The sequence below is a fragment of the Gadus chalcogrammus genome, unplaced genomic scaffold (genome assembly GCF_026213295.1).
Source record: "Gadus chalcogrammus isolate NIFS_2021 unplaced genomic scaffold, NIFS_Gcha_1.0 GACHA087, whole genome shotgun sequence".
NCBI classification, from domain to species: Eukaryota; Metazoa; Chordata; class Actinopteri; order Gadiformes; family Gadidae; genus Gadus; species Gadus chalcogrammus.
The window spans coordinates 130,039-149,948 of NW_026613522.1; positions in this window are offsets into that span (position 1 = coordinate 130,039).

Below are 19,910 nucleotides of genomic sequence, written 5' to 3' on the forward strand. Positions count from 1 at the left end.
CTAAAATTTGGACTTGATCTGAAGTCTAAATTTGGTATTTTTTTAATTTTTTGCTTTTCCACGTCTAATTTAGCTAATAAACAAATATTCAAAATGCTACCGTTTCGTTGTCGAAGGTCGGATCAAAAAAGTGTTGATGATTTCTTTGCGTGTGCGTCTGAAGATGCCGTGTGCAAAGTTTGGTGTCGATTGGTCAAAAAATGTGGGAGGAGTAGGGAAAAAACTGTTTTGCGGTTTTCGCGATTTTGCGAAAAAAAATTATAGACGCAAATGGGCGTGGCCTATGCCAAAAGATGCAGCAGACTCCAGTGAATCTGTGTGTACAAGGTTTTGAATGTGGGAGGTTCGGTGTGGGAGTTATAGCCCCAAACGCGTCTTTCCTTGGTATAGCGCCACCTAGTGGCCGGCGTGTCTGGATTTGGTCGTCTGCTTAGAACTCAGGGCCCTGGATCTAGTAATGCAATTGGCGTGTCGGCACCATTTACGGTTTGGGCTGTGGACCCACTTCTAGGGGGGAATAATAATAACTAGAACTGCAAGCAGTTATGCAGGGGTCCAAGAAGTGTGCATTTCGCCGGCACAACGCGACAAGAAATGTGCATTTCGCCGGCACAACGCGAAGCATGTGTTCAAAACGCTACCCTGAACCTGAAGGAGTAGCGAGAAGTCAGTGTAGCGTTTTTGCGGCGAAATTTTGTAGAAGATATACAATTTCCTCGTTTATTGCGCCCCCTAATGGCGGAATTTTCCGAAATTTTTATCGAACGTCATTAAGGTTAGCACCAACATGTGTTTAGAATTTGGACTTGATCCGATGTCTAATTTTGGATTTTTTTGGATTTTTAATTTTCCACGTCTAATTTAGCTAATAAACAAATATTCAAAACTCTACCGTTTCGTCGTCGAAGGTCGGATCAAAAAACTGTCTATGATTTCTTTGCGTGTGCGTCTGAAGATGCCATGTGCAAATTTTGGTGGTGATCGGGCGAGAAATGTGGGAGGAGTAGCGAAAAAACAGTTTTGCGGTTTTCGCGATTTAGCGAAAAATATTCATAGACGCAAATGGGCGTGGCCTAGGCCAAAAGATGCAGCAGACTCCAGTGAATATGTGGGTACAAGTTTTTGACTGTGGGAGGTTCGTTGTGGGAGTTATAGCCCCAAACGCATTTTCCCTTGGTATAGCGCCACCTAGTGGCCGGCGTGTCTGGATTTTGTCGTCTGCATAGTCTTCACTGACCTGGATCTAGTCATGCAATTGGCGTGTGTGCAACATTTACGGTATGGGCTGTATTCCCACTTTCTTGGTAGGAAGTATAATAATAACTAGAACTGCAAGCAGTTATGCAGGGGTCCAAGAAATGTGCATTTCGCCGGCACAACGCGACAAGAAATGTGCGTTTCGCCGGCACAACGCGAAGCATGTGTTTAAAACGCTACCCTAAACCTGTGGATACAAAGGATTTGACTGTGGTAGGAGTTGCGAGAAGTCAGTGTAGCGTTTTCGCAGCGAAATTCTGTAGAAGATATACAATTTCCTCGTTTATTGGGCCCCCTAATGGCGAAATTTTCCGATATTTTTATCGAACGTCCTTAAGGTTAGCACCGACATGTCTGTAAAATTTGGGCTCGATCCGATGTATAATTCTGGATTTCTTTGGATTTTTGACTTTTCACGTCTAATTTAGCTAATAAACAAATATTCAAAACGTTACCGTTTCGTCGTCGAAGGTCGGATCAAAAAAGTGTCTAGGATTTCTTTGCGTGTGCGTCTGAAGATGCCGTATGCAAAGTTTTGTGTCAATTGGTCAAGAAATGTGGGAGGAGTAGCGAAAAAACAGTTTTGCGGTTTTCGCGATTTTGCGAAAAATATTCATAGACGCAAATGGGCGTGGCCTAGGCCAAAAGATGCAGCAGACTCCAGTGCATCTGTGTGTACAAGTTTTTGGACTCTGGGAGGTTCGGTGTGGGAGTTATAGCCCCAAACGCGTAATCCTTGGAATAGCGCCACCTAGGGACCGGCGTGTCTGGATTTTGTTATCTTAGTAGCGGTGCCGATTCTGGATCTAGTCATCTAATTGGCGCGTGTGCACCATTTACGGTTTGGGCTGTGGTACCACTTCTAAGGCGTACGAAATAATAATAATAACTAGAACTGCAAGCAGTTATGCAGGGGTCCAAGAAGTGTGCATTTCGCCGGCACAACGCGACAAGAAATGTGCATTTCGCCGGCACAACGCGTAGCAAGTATTCAAAACGCTACCGTGAACAACATGTGGATATAAAGGTTTTGACTGTGGGAGCTTCGGTGTGGGAGTTATAGCCTAAAACGCGTTCTCAGAACATTCCATTGGCCAAATAGGAGATGGACAATGTCGTCGTTTTTTGGCGCCGCCCTGTTGGCGAAATTTTCCAAAGACAATTTTCCTTTGCCGAATAACTCCCGCCCACATTAATAATTCTTGGCCATATTTTTTATATAGACTCGGGTTTGCCCTTTGATGGTTCCCTTATAGTTTGAAGAACATTCCTCTGGCCAATTAGAAGATATACAATTTCCTCGTTTATTGCGCCCCCTTAGGGCGTAATTTCCCGAATTTTTATTCGAACGCCATTAAGGTTGGCACCGACATGTGTCTAAAATTTGGACTCAATCCGATGTCTAATTTTCGTATTTTTTGAATTTTTGCGTTTCGACGTGAAACGTAGCTAATAAACCAATATTCAAAACGCTACCGTTTCGTCGTCGAAGGTCGGATCAAAAAAGTATATATGATTTCTTTGCGAGTGCGTCTGACGATGCCGTGTGCAAAGTTTTGTGTCGATTGGTCAAGAAATGTGGGAGGAGTAGCGAAAAAACAGTTTTGCGGTTTTCGCGTTTTTGCGAAAAAAAATTATAGACGCAAATGGGCGTGGCCTATGCCAAGAGATGCAGCAGACTCCAGTGCATCTGTGTGTACAAGTTTTTGGACTCTGGGAGGTTCGGTGTGGGAGTTATAGCCCCAAACGCGTATTCCTTGGTATAGCGCCACCTAGTGGCCGGCATGTCTGGATTTTGTCGTCTGCGTAGTCCGAAGAGATCTGGATCTAGTCATGTAATTGGCGTGTGTGCAGCATTTACGGTTTTGGCTGTGGTACCACTTTTAGGGGGGTAAGTATAAAAATAATAATAATAGGAAGAAAAATCCTTACAAAAACAATAGGGATCCAACCTGTTGGCTTGGACCCCTAATAATCCTTACAAAAACAATAGGGATCCAACCTGTTGGCTTGGACCCCTAATAAAAATCCTTACAAAAACAATAGGGATCCAACCTGTTGGCTTGGACCCCTAACTAGAACTGCAAGCAGTTATGCAGGGGTCCAAGAAGTGTGCATTTTGCCGGCACAACGCGACAAGAAATGTGCATTTCGCCGGCACAACGCGAAGCATGTGTTCAAAACGCTACCCTGTACCTGTGGATACAAAGGATTTGACTGTGGTACGAGTAGCGAGAAGTCAGTGTAGCGTTTTCGCGGCGAAATTTTGTAGAAGATATACAATTTCCTTGTTTATTGCGCCCCCTAATGGCGAAATTTTCCGATATTTTTATCGGACGTCATTAAGGTTAGCACCAACATGTCTGTAAAATTTGGGCTCGATCCGATGTATAATTCTGGATTTCTTCGGATTTTTGACTTTTCACGTCTAATTTAGCTAATAAACAAATATTCAAAACGCTACCGTTTCGTCGTCGAAGGTCGGATCAAAAAAGTGTCAAGGATTTCTTTGCGTGTGCGTCTGAAGATGTCGTGTGCAAAGTTTGGTGTTGATCGGGCGAGAAATGTGGGAGGAGTAGCGAAAAAACAGTTTTGCGGTTTTCGCGATTTAGCGAAAAATATTCATAGACGCAAATGGGCGTGGCCTAGGCCAAAAGATGCAGCAGACTCCAGTGCATCTGTGTGTACAAGTTTTTGGACTCTGGGAGGTTCGGTGTGGAAGTTATAGCCCCAAACGCGTATTCCTTGGTATAGCGCCACCTAGGGACCGGCGTGTCTGGATTTTGTAATCTGAGTAGCGGTGCCGATTCTGGATCTAGTCATGCAATTGGCGCGTGTGCACCATTTACGGTTTGGGCTGTGGTACCACTTCTAAGGCGTACGAAATAATAATAATAATAATAACTAGAACTGCAAGCAGTTATGCAGGGGTCCAAGAAGTGTGCATTTCGCCGGCACAACGCGACAAGAAATGTGCGTTTCGCCGGCACAACGCGAAGCATGTGTTCAAAACGCTACCCTGAACCTGTGGATACAAAGGATTTGACTGTGGTAGGAGTAGCGAGAAGTCAGTGTAGCGTTTTTGCGGCGAAATTTTGTAGAAGATATACAATTTCCTCGTTTATTGCGCCCCCTAATGGCGGAATTTTCCGAAATTTTTATCGAACGTCATTAAGGTTAGCACCAACATGTGTGTAGAATTTGGACTCGATCCGATGTCTAATTTTGGATTTTTTGGGATTTTTAATTTTCCACGTCTAATTTAGCTAATAAACAAATATTCAAAACTCTACCGTTTCGTCGTCGAAGGTCGGATCAAAAAACTGTATACGATTTCTTTGCGTGTGCGTCTGAAGATGCCTTGTGCAAAGTTTGGTGTCGATTGGTCAAGAAATGTGGGAGGAGTAGCGAAAAAACAGTTTAGCAGTTTTCGCGATTTAGCGAAAAATATTCATAGACGCAAATGGGCGTGGCCTAGGCCAAAAGATGCAGCAGACTCCAGTGAATCTGTGCGTATAAGGTTTTGAATGTGGGAGGTTCGCTGTGGGAGTAATAGCCCCAAACGCGTATTCCTTGGTATAGCGCCACCTAGGGACCGGCGTGTCTGGATTTTGTTATCTGAGTAGCGGTGCCGATTCTGGGTCTAGTCATGCAATTGGCGCGTGTGCACCATTTACGGTTTGGGCTGTGGTCCCACTTTCAAGCCTGTAAGTATAATAATAATCCTTACAAAAACAATAGGGATCCAACCTGTTGGCTTGGACCCCTAAAAATCATTACAAAAACAATAGGGATCCAACCTGTTGGCTTGGACCCCTAATAAAAAAAATCCTTACAAAAACAATAGGGATCCAACCTGTTGGCTTGGACCCCTAACAAGAAATGTGCATTTCGCCGGTACAACGCGAAGCATGTGTTCAAAACGCTACCCTGAACCTGTGGAGTAGCGAGAAGTCAGTGTAGCGTTTTCGCGGCGAAATTTTTGTAGAAGATAAACAATTTCCTCGTTAATTGCGCCCCCTAATGGCGAAATATTCCGATTTTTTTATTCAACGCCATTAAGGGTAGCACCGACATGTGTCAAAAATTTGGACTTGATCCGATTTCTAATTTTGGAATTTTTTGTTTTTTTAATTTTCCACGTCTAATTTAGCTAATAAAAGAATATTCAAAACTCTACCGTTTCGTCGTCGAAGGTCGGATCAAAAAACTGTATATGATTTCTCTGCGTGTGGGTCTGAAGATGCCGTGTGCAAAGTTTGGTGTCGATTGGTCAAGAAATGTGGGAGGAGTAGGGAAAAATCATTTTTGCGGTTTTCGCGATTTAGCGAAAAATATTCATGGACGCAAATGGGCGTGGCCTAGGCCAAAAGATGCAGCAGACTCCAGTGCATCTGTGTGTACAAGTTTTTGGACTGTGAGAGGTTCGTTGTGGGAGTTATAGCCCCAAACGCGTATTCCTTGGTATAGCGCCACCTAGGGACCGGCGTGTCTGGATTTTGTTATCTGAGTAGCGGTGCCGATTCTGGATCTAGTCATGTAATTGGCGCGTGTGCACCATTTACGGTTTGGGCTGCAGTTCCACTTTCACCGCGGGAAGAATAAGAAGAATCGCTACAAAAACAATAGGGATCCAACCTGTTGGCTTGGACCCCTAATAATCCTTACAAAAACAATAGGGATCCAACCTGTTGGCTTGGACCCCTAATAATAAGAAAAATCCCTACAAAAACAATAGGGATCCAACCTGTTGGCTTGGACCCCTAATAATAATAATAATCCTTACAAAAACAATAGGGTTCCAACCTGTTGGCTTGGACCCCTAATAAAAAAAATCCTTACAAAAACAATAGGGATCCAACCTGTTGGCTTGGACCCCTAATAATAATCCTTACAAAAACAATAGGGATCCAACCTGTTGGCTTGGACCCCTAATAATAATAATAATAATAACTAGAACTGCAAGCAGTTATGCAGGGGTCCAAGAAGTGTGCATTTCGCCGGCACAACGCGACAAGAAATGTGCGTTTCGCCGGCACAACGCGAAGCATGTGTTCAAAACGCTACCCTGAACCTGTGGATACAAAGGATTTGACTGTGGTAGGAGTAGCGAGAAGTCAGTTCGCGGCAATTTTTTTTAGAAGATATACAATTTCCTCGTTTATGACGCCCCCTAATGGCGAAATTTTCCGAATTTTTTATCGAACGACATAAAGGTTAGCACCAACATGTCTGTAAAATTTGGACTCGTTCCGATGTCTACTTTTGGATTTTTCTGGATTTTTGATTTTTCCACGTCTAATTTAGCTAATATACCAATATTCAAAATGCTACCGTTTCGTCGTCGAAGGTCGGATCAAAAAACTGTTGATGATTTCTTTGCGTGTGCGTCTGAAGATGCCGTGTGCAAAGTTTTGTGTCAATTGGTCAAGAAATGTGGGAGGAGTAGCGAAAAAACAGTTTTGAGGTTTTCGCAATTTTGCGAAAAAAAATTATAGACGCAAATGGGCGTGGCCTAGGCCAAAAGATGCAGCAGACTCGAGTGCATCTGTGTGTACAAGTTTTTAGACTCTGGGAGGTTCGGTGTGGGAGTTATAGCCCCAAACGCGTATTCCTTGGTATAGCGCCACCTAGTGGCCGGCATGTCTGGATTTGGTCGTCTGCGTAGTCCGAAGAGATCTGGATCTAGTCATGCAATTGGCGTGTCGGCACCATTTACGGTTTGGGCTGTGGTACCACTTTTAGGGAGGTACAAATAATAAAAATAAAAAAAATCCTTACAAAAACAATAGGGATCCAACCTGTTGGCTTGGACCCCTAAAAATCCTTACAAAAACAATAGGGATCCAACCTGTTGGCTTGGACCCCTAACTAGAACTGCAAGCAGTTATGCAGGGGTCCAAGAAGTGTGCATTTCGCCGGCACAACGCGAAGCATGTGTTCAAAAATTGAGAAACAGCGTGTGCCAAAAGATGCAGCTGACTCCAGTGAATCTGTGGATATAAAGGTTTTGACTGTGGGAGCTTCGGTGTGGGAGTTATAGCCCAAAACGCGTTTTCAGAACATTCCATTGGCCAGTTAGGAGATGTATTATTTCGTCGTTTATTTGCGCCCCCTTGTGGCGAAATTTTCCAAAGACAATTTTCCTTTGCCAAATAACTCCCGCCCACATTAATAATTCTTGGCCATATATTTTATATAGACTCGGGTTTGCCCCTTGATGGTTCCCTTATAGTTTGAAGAACATTCCTTCGGCCAATTAGAAGATATACAATTTCCTCGTTTATTGCGCCCCCTTATGGCGAAATATTCCGATTATTTTACTGAACGCCAGTAGGGGTAGCATCGACATGTGTCAAAAATTTGGACTTGATCCGATGTTTAATTTTGGTATTCTTTAATTTTTTTGCGTTTCGACGTAAAACGTAGCTAATAAACAAATATTCAAAACGCTACCGTTTCGTCGTCAAAGGGCAAATCAAAAAAGTGTTCAAAAATTTCTTTGCGTGTCTGTCTGAAGATGTCGTGTGCAAAGTTTGGTGTTGATTGGTCAAGAAATGTGGGAGGAGTAGCGAAAAAACAGTTTTACGGTTTTCGCGATTTTGCGAAAAAAAATTATAGACGCAAATGGGCGTGGCCTATGCCAAAAGATGCAGCAGACTCCAGTGGATATGTGGGTACAAGTTTTTGACTGTGGGAGGTTCGGTGTGGGAGTTATAGCCCCAAACGCGTTTTCCCTTGGTATAGCGCCACCTAGTGTTCGGCGTGTCTGGATTTTGTCGTCTGCGTAGTCCGAAGAGATCTGGATCTAGTCATGCAATTTGCGTGTCGGCACCATTTACGGTTTGGGCTGTGGTCCCACTTTTAGGGAGGTAAGAATAATAACTAGAACTGCAAGCAGTTATGCAGGGGTCCAAGAAGTGTGCATTTCGCCGGCACAACGCGACAAGAAATGTGCATTTCGCCGGCACAACGCGAAGCAAGTATCCAAATGCTACTGTGAACAACCTGTGGATATAAAGGTTTTGACTGTGAGAGGTTCAGTGTGGGAGTTTCGGCCCCAAACGCATTTTCCGCTACCGTTTAGTCGTCGACGGTTGGATCAAAATAGTTTTTACTGATTTGCAACGCAAAACATATATTCAAAACGCTACCGTTTCGTCAACGATGGTCGGATCAAAATAGTTTTGCTGATTTCTTGTAGTGTGCGTCTGAAGATGTCGTGTGCAAAGTTTGGTGTCAATTGGGCAAGAAATGTGGGAGGAGTAGCGAAAAGGCAGTTTAGCTGTTTTTGCGATTTTGCATAAAGAAAATACTGACGCAAATGGGCCTGGCCTATGCCAAAAGATGCAGCTGACTCCAGTGAATCTGTGCGTATAACGTTTTTGACTGTGGGAGCTTTGGTGTGGGAGTTGTAGCCTAAAACGCGTTTTCAGAACATTCCATTGGCCAAATAGGAGATATATTATTTCGTCGTTTTTTGGCGCCGCCCTGTTGGCGAAATTTTCCAAAGACAATTTTCCTTTGCCAAATAACTCCCGCCTACATTATTAATTCTTGGCCATATTTTTTATATAGACTCGGGTTTGCCCCTTGATGGTTCCCTTATAGTTTGAAGAACATTCCTTTGGCCAATTAGAAGATATACAATTTCCTCGTTTATTGCGCCCCCTAATGGCGAAATATTCCGAATTCTTTATTGAACGCCATTAAGGGTAGCACCGACATGAGTCTAAAATTTGGACTTGATCCGACGTCTACTTTTGGTATTCTTTGAATTTTTGCGTTTCGACGTAAAACGTAGCCAATAAACAAATATTCAAAACGCTACCGTTTCGTCGTCGAAGGTCGGATAAAAAAGCTGTTGATGATTCCTTTGCGTGTGCGTCTGAAGATGTCGGGTGCAAAGTTTGGTGTTGATTGGTCAAGAAATGTGGGAGAAGTAGGGAAAAAACTGTTTCGCGGTTTTCGCGAATTAGCGAAAAATATTCATAGACGCAAATGGGCGTGGCCTGGCCCAAAAGATGCAGCAGACTCCAGTGCATCTGTGTGTACAAGTTTTTGGACTCTGGGAGGTTCGGTGTGGGAGTTATAGCCCCAAACGCGTATTCCTTGGTATAGCGCCACCTAGTGGCCGGCGTGTCTGGATTTTGTCGTCTGCTTAGAACTCAGGGCCCTGGATCTAGTCATGCAATTGGCGTGTCGGCACCTTTTACGGTTTGGGCTGTGGACCCACTTCTAGGGGGGAATAATAATAATAATAAAAAAAATCCTTACAAAAACAATAGGGATCCAACCTGTTGGCTTGGACCCCTAACTAGAACTGCAAGCAGTTATGCAGGGGTCCAAGAAGTGTGCATTTCGCCGGCACAACGCGACAAGAAATGTGCATTTCGCCGGCACAACGCGAAGCATGTGTTCAAAACGCTACCCTGTACCTGTGGATACAAAGGATTTGACTGTGGTACGAGTAGCGAGAAGTCAGTGTAGCGTTTTCGCGGCGAAATTTTTGTAGAAGATATACAATTTCCTCGTTTATTGCGCCCCCTAATGGCGAAATTTTCCGAAATTTTTATCGAAGGTCATTAAGGTTAGCACCAACATGTGTCTAAAATTTGGACTCGATCCGATGTCTAATTTTGGAATTTTTTGTTTTTTTAATTTTCCACGTCTAATTTAGCTAATAAAAGAATATTCAAAACTCTACCGTTTCGTCGTCGAAGGTCGGATCAAAAAACTGTATATGATTTCTTTGCGTGTGCGTCTGAAGATGCCGTGTGCAAAGTTTGGTGTTGATTGGTCAAGAAATGTGCGAGGAGTAGCGAAAAAACAGTTTTGCGGTTTTCGCGATTTAGCGAAAAATATTCATAGACGCAAATGGGCGTGGCCTAGACCAAAAGATGCAGCAGACTCCAGTGCATCTGTGTGTACAAGTTTTTGGACTGTGGGAGGTTCGGTGTGGGAGTTATAGCCCCAAACGCGTATTCCTTGGTATAGCGCCACCTAGTGGTCGGCATGTCTGGATTTTGTCGTCTGCGTAGTCCGAAGAGATCTGGATCTAGTCATGTAATTGGCGTGTGTGCACCATTTACGGTTTGGGCTGTGGTACCACTTTTAGGGGGGTAAGTATAAAAATAATAATAATAGGAAGAAAAATCCTTACAAAAACAATAGGGATCCAACCTGTTGGCTTGGACCCCTAATAAAAATCCTTACAAAAACAATAGGGATCCAACCTGTTGGCTTGGACCCCTAATAAGAAAAATCCTTACAAAAACAATAGGGATCCAACCTGTTGGCTTGGACCCCTAACTAGAACTGCAAGCAGTTATGCAGGGGTCCAAGAAGTGTGCATTTCGCCGGCACAACGCGACAAGAAATGTGCATTTCGCCGGCACAACGCGAAGCATGTGTTTAAAACGCTACCCTGAACCTGTGGATACAAAAGGATTTGACTGTGGTAGGAGTAGCGAGAAGTCAGTGTAGCGTTTTCGCGGCGAAATTTTGTAGAAGATATACAATTTCCTCGTTTATTGCGCCCCCTAATGGCGAAATTTTCCGAAATTTTTATCGAACGTCATTAAGGTTAGCACCAACATGTGTGTAGAATTTGGACTCGATCCGATGTCTAATTTTGGATTTTTTTGGATTTTAAATTTTCCACGTCTAATTTAGCTAATAAACAAATATTCAAAACTCTACCGTTTCGTCGTCGAAGGTTGGATCAAAAAACTGTCTATGATTTCTTTGCGTGTGCGTCTGAAGATGCCATATGCAAAGTTTGGTGTTGATCGGGCGAGAAATGTGGGAGGAGTAGCGAAAAAACAGTTTTGTGGTTTTCGCGATTTTGCGAAAAATATTCATGGACGCAAATGGGCGTGGCATAGGCCAAAAGATGCAACAGACTCCAGTGCATCTGTGGGTATAACGTTTTGGACTGTGGGAGGTTCGGTGTGGGAGTTATAGCCCCAAACGCGTATTCCTTGGTATAGCGCCACCTAGGGACCGGCGTGTCTGGATTTTGTTATCTGAGTAGCGGTGCCGATTCTGGATCTAGTCATGTAATTGGCGCGTGTGCACCATTTACGGTTTGGGCTGTAGTCCCACTTTCAAGCCTGTAAGTATAATAATAATCCTTACAAAAACAATAGGGATCCAACCTGTTGGCTTGGACCCCTAACTAGAACTGCAAGCAGTTATGCAGGGGTCCAAGAAGTGTGCATTTTGCAGGCACAACGCAACAAGAAATGTGCATTTCGCCGGCACAACGCGAAGCATGTGTTCAAAACGCTACCCTGAACCTGTGGATACAAAGGATTTGACAAAGGATTTGACTGTGGTAGGAGTAGTGAGAAGTCAGTGTAGCGTTTTCGCGGCGAAATTTTGTAGAAGATATACAATTTCCTCGTTTATTCCGCCCCCTAATGGCGAAATTTTCCGAAATTTTTTTCGAACGTCATTAAGGTTAGCACCAACATGTCTGTAGAATTTGGACTCGATCCGATGTCTAATTTTGGATTTTTTTGGATTTTTAATTTTCCACGTCTAATTTAGCTAATAAACAAATATTCAAAACTCTACCGTTTCGTCGTCGAAGGTCGGATCAAAAAACTGTATACGATTCCTTTGCGTGTGCGTCTGAAGATGTCGTGTGCAAAGTTTTGTGTCGATTGGTCAAGAAATGTGGTAGGAGTAGCGAAAAAACAGTTTTGCGGTTTTCGCGATTTTGCGAAAAAAAATTATTGACGCAAATGGGCGTGGCCTATGCCAAAAGATGCAGCAGACTCCAGTGAATCTGTGTGTACGAGGTTTTGAATGTGGGAGGTTCGGTGTGGGAGTTATAGCCCCAAACGCATTTTCCCTTGGTATAGCGCCACCTAGTGGCCGGCGTGTCTGGATTTGGATATCTGAGTAGCGGTGCCGGTACTGGTTCTAGTCATGTAATTGGCGCGTGTGCACCATTTACGGTTTGGGCTGTGGACCCACTTTTAGCGCGGGAAGTATAATAACTAGAACTGCAAGCAGTTATGCAGGGGTCCAAGAAGTGTGCATTTCGCCGGCACAACGCGACAAGAAATGTGCATTTCGCCGGCACAACGCGAAGCATGTGTTGAAAACGCTACCCTGAACCTGTGGATACAAAAGGATTTGACTGTGGTAGGAGTAGCGAGAAGTCAGTGTAGCGTTTTCGCTGCGAAATTTTGTAGAAGATATACAATTTCCTCGTTTATTGCGCCCCCTAATGGCGAAATGTTCCGAATTTTTTATAGAACGTCATAAAGGTTAGCACCAACATGTGTGTAGAATTTGGACTCGATCCGATGTCTAATTTTGGATTATTTTGGATTTTTAATTTTCCACGTCTAATTTAGCTAATAAACAAATATTCCAAACTCTACCGTTTCGTCGTCGAAGGTCGGATCAAAAAACTGTATATGATTTCTTTGCGTGTGCGTCTGAAGATGCCGTGTGCAAAGTTTGGTGTTGATTGGTCAAGAAATGTGCGAGGAGTAGCGAAAAAACAGTTTTGCGGTTTTCGCGATTTAGCGAAAAATATTCATAGACGCAAATGGGCGTGGCCTAGGCCAAAAGATGCAGCAGACTCCAGTGCATCTGTGTGTACAAGTTTTTGGACTGTGGGAGGTTCGGTGTGGGAGTTATAGCCCCAAACGCGTATTCCTTGGTATAGCGCCACCTAGTGGCCGGCATGTCTGGATTTGGTCGTCTGCTTAGAACTCAGGGCCCTGGATCTAGTCATGCAATTGGCGTGTCGGCACCATTTACGGTTTGGGCTGTGGACCCACTTCTAGGGGGGAATAATAATAATAACTAGAACTGCAAGCAGTTATGCAGGGGTCCAAGAAGTGTGCATTTCGCCGGCACAACGCGACAAGAAATGTGCATTTCGCCGGCACAACGCGAAGCATGTGTTGAAAACGCTACCCTGAACCTGTGGATACAAAGGATTTGACTGTGGTAGGAGTAGCGAGAAGTCAGTGTGGCGTTTTCGCGGCGAAATTTTGTAGAAGATATACAATTTCCTCGTTTATTGCGCCCCCTAATGGCGGAATTTTCCGAAATTTTTATCGAACGTCATTAAGGTTAGCACCAACATGTGTGTAGAATTTGGACTCGATCCGATGTCTAATTTTGGATTTTTTTGGATTTTTAATTTTCCACGTCTAATTTAGCTAATAAACCAATATTCAAAACTCTACCGTTTCGTCGTCGAAGGTCGGATCAAAAAACTGTCTAAGATTTCTATGCGTGTGCGTCTGAAGATGTCGTGTGCAAAGTTTGGTGTCGATTGGTCAAGAAATGTGGGAGGAGTAGGGAAAAAACAGTTTTGCGGTTTTCGCGATTTAGCGAAAAATATTCATAGACGCAAATGGGCGTGGCCTAGGCCAAAAGATGCAGCAGACTCCAGTGCATCTGTGTGTACAAGTTTTTGGACTGTGGGAGGTTCGGTGTGGGAGTTATAGCCCCAAACGCGTATTCCTTGGTATAGCGCCACCTAGTGGCCGGCGTGTCTGGATTTTGTCGTCTGCATAGTCTTCACTGACCTGGATCTAGTCATGCAATTGGCGTGTGTGCAACATTTACGGTATGGGCTGTATTCCCACTTTCTTGGTAGGAAGTATAATAATAAAAATAAAAAACTGATACTTTTCTCTTTACATTTTGCAGATCTACTACCAAGCCCCTGAAAACGGAAACAGAGGACAATGTAAATGGAGTGTAAATAGAGTGATGTGTTAAGCGTGAATAAAAAATTTATTTATTACACTTAATTTACACAAATCGACATGGCTTCAAATCGACATGGTGTCAAAAGAAAAATGAAAAACATTTCATGTTGTTTATTTATCACACTTCATTTACACAAATTGACATCCAGAGGTGTCAAAAGTATTCAAATTCATTACTCAAGTAGAAGTATAGATACTAGCGTTTAAAAATACTTCTGTAGAAGTTGAAGTATCAACTCAAGCTTTTTCCTTAAAGTAATGCAAGGGGGAAAAAATGCCTATTGAATTACAATCAGCTTTTTTTGCCAAGTATGCTCACACATACAAGGAATTTGGTCACTGCATTTATCCCATCTGTGAATTAGTGACACACACAGCCACTTCCCCCCCAAAAACATTTTTCTAAAGGCCATCTAATGACTAATGTTAATGTTGAAAAAATTGAAAAAATTGGGATGCACCTGTTTCAGACACATTGATACCCATTGGAAATGAATGCATTTTAGTACAATGCAAATACATTAACAAGAAATGTGCATTTCGCCGGCACAACGCGAAGCATGTGTTCAAAACGCTACCCTGAACCTGTGGATACAAAGGATTTGACTGTGGTAGGAGTAGCGAGAAGTCAGTGTAGCGTTTTCGCGGCGAAATTTTGTAGAAGATATACAATTTCCTCGTTTATTGCGCCCCATAATGGCGAAATTTTCCGATTTTTTTATCGAACGACAATAAGGTTAGCACAAACATGTGTGTAGAATTTGGACTCGATCCGATGTCTAATTTTGGATTTTTTTGGATTTTTAATTTTCCACGTCTAATTTTGCTAATAAACAAATATTCAAAACTCTACCGTTTCGTCGTCGAAGGTCGGATCAAAAAACTGTCTAAGATTTCTTTGCGTGTGCGTCTGAAGATGCCGTGTGCAAAGTTTGGTGTTGATTGGTCAAGAAATGTGGGAGGAGTAGCGAAAATACAGTTTTGCGGTTTTCGCGATTTAGCGAAAAATATTCATAGACGGAAATGGGCGTGGCCTAGGCCAAAAGATGCAGCAGACTCCAGTGCATCTGTGTGTACAAGTTATTGGACTCTGGGTGGTTCGGTGTGGGAGTTATAGCCCCAAACGCGTATTCCTTGGTATAGCGCCACCTAGTGGCCGGCGTGTCTGGATTTGGTCGTCTGCGTAGTCCGAAGAGATCTGGATCTAGTCATGCAATTCGCGTGTCGGCACCTTTTACGGTTTGGGGTGTGGGCCCACTTTTAGGGGGGTAAGAATAACTAGAACTGCAAGCAGTTATGCAGGGGTCCAAGAAGTGTGCATTTCGCCGGCACAACGCGACAAGAAATGTGCATTTCGCCGGAAAAACGCGAAGCATGTGTTCAAAACGCTACCCTGAACCTGTGGAGTAGCGAGAAGTCAGTGTAGCGTTTTCGCGGCGAAATTTTTGTAGAAGATATACAATTTCCTCGTTTATTGCGCCCCCTAAGTGCGAAATTTTCCGAAATTTTTATCGAAGGTCATTAAGGTTAGCACCAACATGTGTCTAAAATTTGGACTCGATCTGATGTCTAATTTTTGATTTTTTTGTTTTTTTAATTTTCCACGTCTAATTTAGCTAATAAAAGAATATTCAAAACTCTACCGTTTCGTCGTCGAAGGTCGGATCAAAAAACTGTATATGATTTCTTTGCGTGTGCGTCTGAAGATGCCGTGTGCAAAGTTTGGTGTTGATTGGTCAAGAAATGTGCGAGGAGTAGCGAAAAAACAGTTTTGCGGTTTTCGCGATTTAGCGAAAAATATTCATAGACGCAAATGGGCGTGGCCTAGACCAAAAGATGCAGCAGACTCCAGTGCATCTGTGTGTACAAGTTTTTGGACTGTGGGAGGTTCGGTGTGGGAGTTATAGCCCCAAACGCGTATTCCTTGGTATAGCGCCACCTAGTGGCCGGCATGTCTGGATTTTGTCGTCTGCGTAGTCCGAAGAGATCTGGATCTAGTCATGTAATTGGCGTGTGTGCACCATTTACGGTTTGGGCTGTGGTACCACTTTTAGGGGGGTAAGTATAAAAATAATAATAATAGGAAGAAAAATCCTTACAAAAACAATAGGGATCCAACCTGTTGGCTTGGACCCCTAATAAAAAAAATCCTTACAAAAACAATAGGGATCCAACCTGTTGGCTTGGACCCCTAATAATCCTTACAAAAACAATAGGGATCCAACCTGTTGGCTTGGACCCCTAATAATAATCCTTACAAAAACAATAGGGATCCAACCTGTTGGCTTGGACCCCTAAAAAATCCTTACAAAAACAATAGGGATCCAACCTGTTGGCTTGGACCCCTAATAACAAGAAGTGTGCATTTCGCCGGCACAACGCGACAAGAAATGTGAATTTCGCCGGCACAACGCGAAGCATGTGTTCAAAACGCTACCCTGAACTTGTGGATACAAAGGATTCGACTGTGGTAGGAGTAGCGAGAAGTCAGTGTAGCGTTTTCGCGGCAAAATTTTGTAGAAGATATACAATTTCCTCGTTTATTGCGCCCTCTAATGGCGAAATTGTCCGAAATTTTTATCGAACGTCATTAAGGTTAGCACCAACATGTGTGTAGAATTTGGACTCGATCCGATTTCTAATTTTGGATTTTTTTGTATTTTGGATTTTCCACGTCTAATTTAGCTAATATACCAATATTCAAAATGCTACCGTTTCGTCGTCGAAGGTCGGATCAAAAAACTGTATACGATTCCTTTGCGTGTGCGTCTGAAGATGTCGTGTGCAAAGTTTGGTGTCGATTGGTCAAGAAATGTGGGAGGAGTAGGGAAAAAACAGTTTTGCGGTTTTCGCGATTTAGCGAAAAATATTCATAGACGCAAATGGGCGTGGCCTAGGCCAAAAGATGCAGCAGACTCCAGTGCATCTGTGTGTACAAGTTTTTGGACTGTGGGAGGTTCGGTGTGGGAGTTATAGCCCCAAACGCGTATTCCTTGGTATAGCGCCACCTAGGGACCGGCGTGTCTGGATTTTGTTATCTGAGTAGCGGTGCCGATTCTGGATCTAGTCATGCAATTGGCGCGTGTGCACCATTTACGGTTTGGGCTGTGGTCCCACTTTCAAGCCTGTAAGTATAATAACTAGAACTGCAAGCAGTTATGCAGGGGTCCAAGAAGTGTGCATTTCGCCGGCACAACGTGACAAGAAATGTGCATTTCGCCGGCACATCGCGAAGCATGTGTTTAAAACGCTACCCTGAACCTGTGGATACAAAGGATTTGACTGTGGTAGGAGTAGCGAGAAGTCAGTGTAGCGTTTTCGCGGCGAAATTTTGTAGAAGATATACAATTTCCTCGTTTATTGCGCCCCCTACTGGCGGAATTTTCCGAAATTTTTATCGAACGTCCTTAAGGTTAGCACCAACATGTGTGTAGAATTTGGGCTCGATCTGATGTCTAATTTTGGATTTTTTTGTATTTTTGATTTTCCACGTCTAATTTAGCTAATATACCAATATTCAAAATGCTATCGTTTCGTCGTCGAAGGTCGGATCAAAAAACTGTATATGATTCCTTTGCGTGTGCGTCTGAAGATGTCGTGTGCAAAGTTTTGTGTCGATTGGTCAAGAAATGTGGGAGGAGTAGCGAAAAAACAGTTTTGCGGTTTTCGCGATTTTGCGAAAAAAAATTATAGACGCAAATGGGCGTGGCCTATGCCAAAAGATGCAGCAGACTCCAGTGCATCTGTGTGTACAAGGTTTTGAATGTGGGAGGTTCGGTGTGGGAGTTATAGCCCCAAACGCGTATTCCTTGGTATAGCGCCACCTAGTGACCGGCGCGTCTGGATTTTGTCGTCTGCTTAGTCCGAACAGATCTGGATCTAGTCATGTGATTCGCGTGTCGGCACCATTTACGGTTTGGGCTGTGGTCCCACTTTTAGGGGGGTAAGAATAACTAGAACTGCAAGCAGTTATGCAGGGGTCCAAGAAGTGTGCATTTCGCCGGCACAACGCGACAAGAAATGTGCATTTCGCCGGCACATCGCGAAGCATGTGTTGAAAACGCTACCCTGAACCTGTGGATACAAAGGATTTGACTGTGGTAGGAGTAGCGAGAAGTCAGTGTAGCGTTTTTGCGGCGAAATTTTGTAGAAGATATACAATTTCCTCGTTTATTGCGCCCCCTAATGGCGGAATTTTCCGAAATTTTTATCGAACGTCATTAAGGTTAGCACCAACATGTCTGTAGAATTTGGACTCGATCCGATGTCTAATTTTGGATTTTTTTGTATTTTTGATTTTCCACGTCTAATTTAGCTAATATACCAATATTCAAAATGCTATCGTTTCGTCGTCGAAGGTCGGATCAAAAAACTGTATATGATTCCTTTGCGTGTGCGTCTGAAGATGTCGTGTGCAAAGTTTTGTGTCGATTGGTCAAGAAATGTGGGAGGAGTAGCGAAAAAACAGTTTTGCGGTTTTCGCGATTTTGCGAAAAAAAATTATAGACGCAAATGGGCGTGGCCTATGCCAAAAGATGCAGCAGACTCCAGTGAATCTGTGTGTACGAGGTTTTGAATGTGGGAGGTTCGGTGTGGGAGTTATAGCCCCAAACGCATTTTCCCTTGGTATAGCGCCACCTAGTGGCCGGCGTGTCTGGATTTTGTTATCTGAGTAGCGGTGCCGGACCTGGATCTAGTCATGCAATTGGCGTGTCGGCACCATTTACGGTTTGGGCTGTGGACCCACTTTTAGCGCGGGAAGTATAATAACTAGAACTGCAAGCAGTTATGCAGGGGTCCAAGAAGTGTGCATTTCGCCGGCACAACGCGACAAGAAATGTGCATTTCGCCGGAAAAACGCGAAGCATGTGTTCAAAACGCTACCCTGAACCTGTGGAGTAGCGAGAAGTCAGTGTAGCGTTTTCGCGGCGAAATTTTTGTAGAAGATATACATTTTCCTCGTTTATTGCGCCCCCTAATGGCGGGATTTTCCGAAATTTTTATCGAACGTCAATAAGGTTAGCACCAACATGTGTCTAAAATTATGACTCGATCCGATGTCTAATTTTGGATTTTTTTGTTTTTTTAATTTTCCACGTCTAATTTAGCTAATAAAAGAATATTCAAAACTCTACCGTTTCGTCGTCGAAGGTCGGATCAAAAAACTGTATATGATTTCTTTGCGTGTGCGTCTGAAGATGCCGTGTGCAAAGTTTGGTGTTGATTGGTCAAGAAATGTGCGAGGAGTAGCGAAAAAAACAGTTTTGCGGTTTTCGCGATTTAGCGAAAAATATTCATAGACGCAAATGGGCGTGGCCTAGACCAAAAGATGCAGCAGACTCCAGTGCATCTGTGTGTACAAGTTTTTGGACTGTGGGAGGTTCGGTGTGGGAGTTATAGCCCCAAACGCGTATTCCTTGGTATAGCGCCACCTAGTGGCCGGCATGTCTGGATTTTGTCGTCTGCGTAGTCCGAAGAGATCTGGATCTAGTCATGTAATTGGCGTGTGTGCACCATTTACGGTTTGGGCTGTGGTACCACTTTTAGGGGGGTAAGTATAAAAATAATAATAATAGGAAGAAAAATCCTTACAAAAACAATAGGGATCCAACCTGTTGGCTTGGACCCCTAACTAGAACTGCAAGCAGTTATGCAGGGGTCCAAGAAGTGTGCATTTCGCCGGCACAACGCGAAGCATGTGTTCAAAAATTGAGAAACAGCGTATGCCAAAAGATGCAGCTGACTCCAGTGAATCTGTGGATATGAAGGTTTTGACTGTGGGAGCTTCGGTGTGGGAGTTATAGCCTAAAACGCGTTTTCAGAACATTCCATTGGCCAAATGGGAGATAGATAATGTTGTCGTTTTTTGGCGCCGCCCTGTTGGCGAAATTTTACGAAGACAAT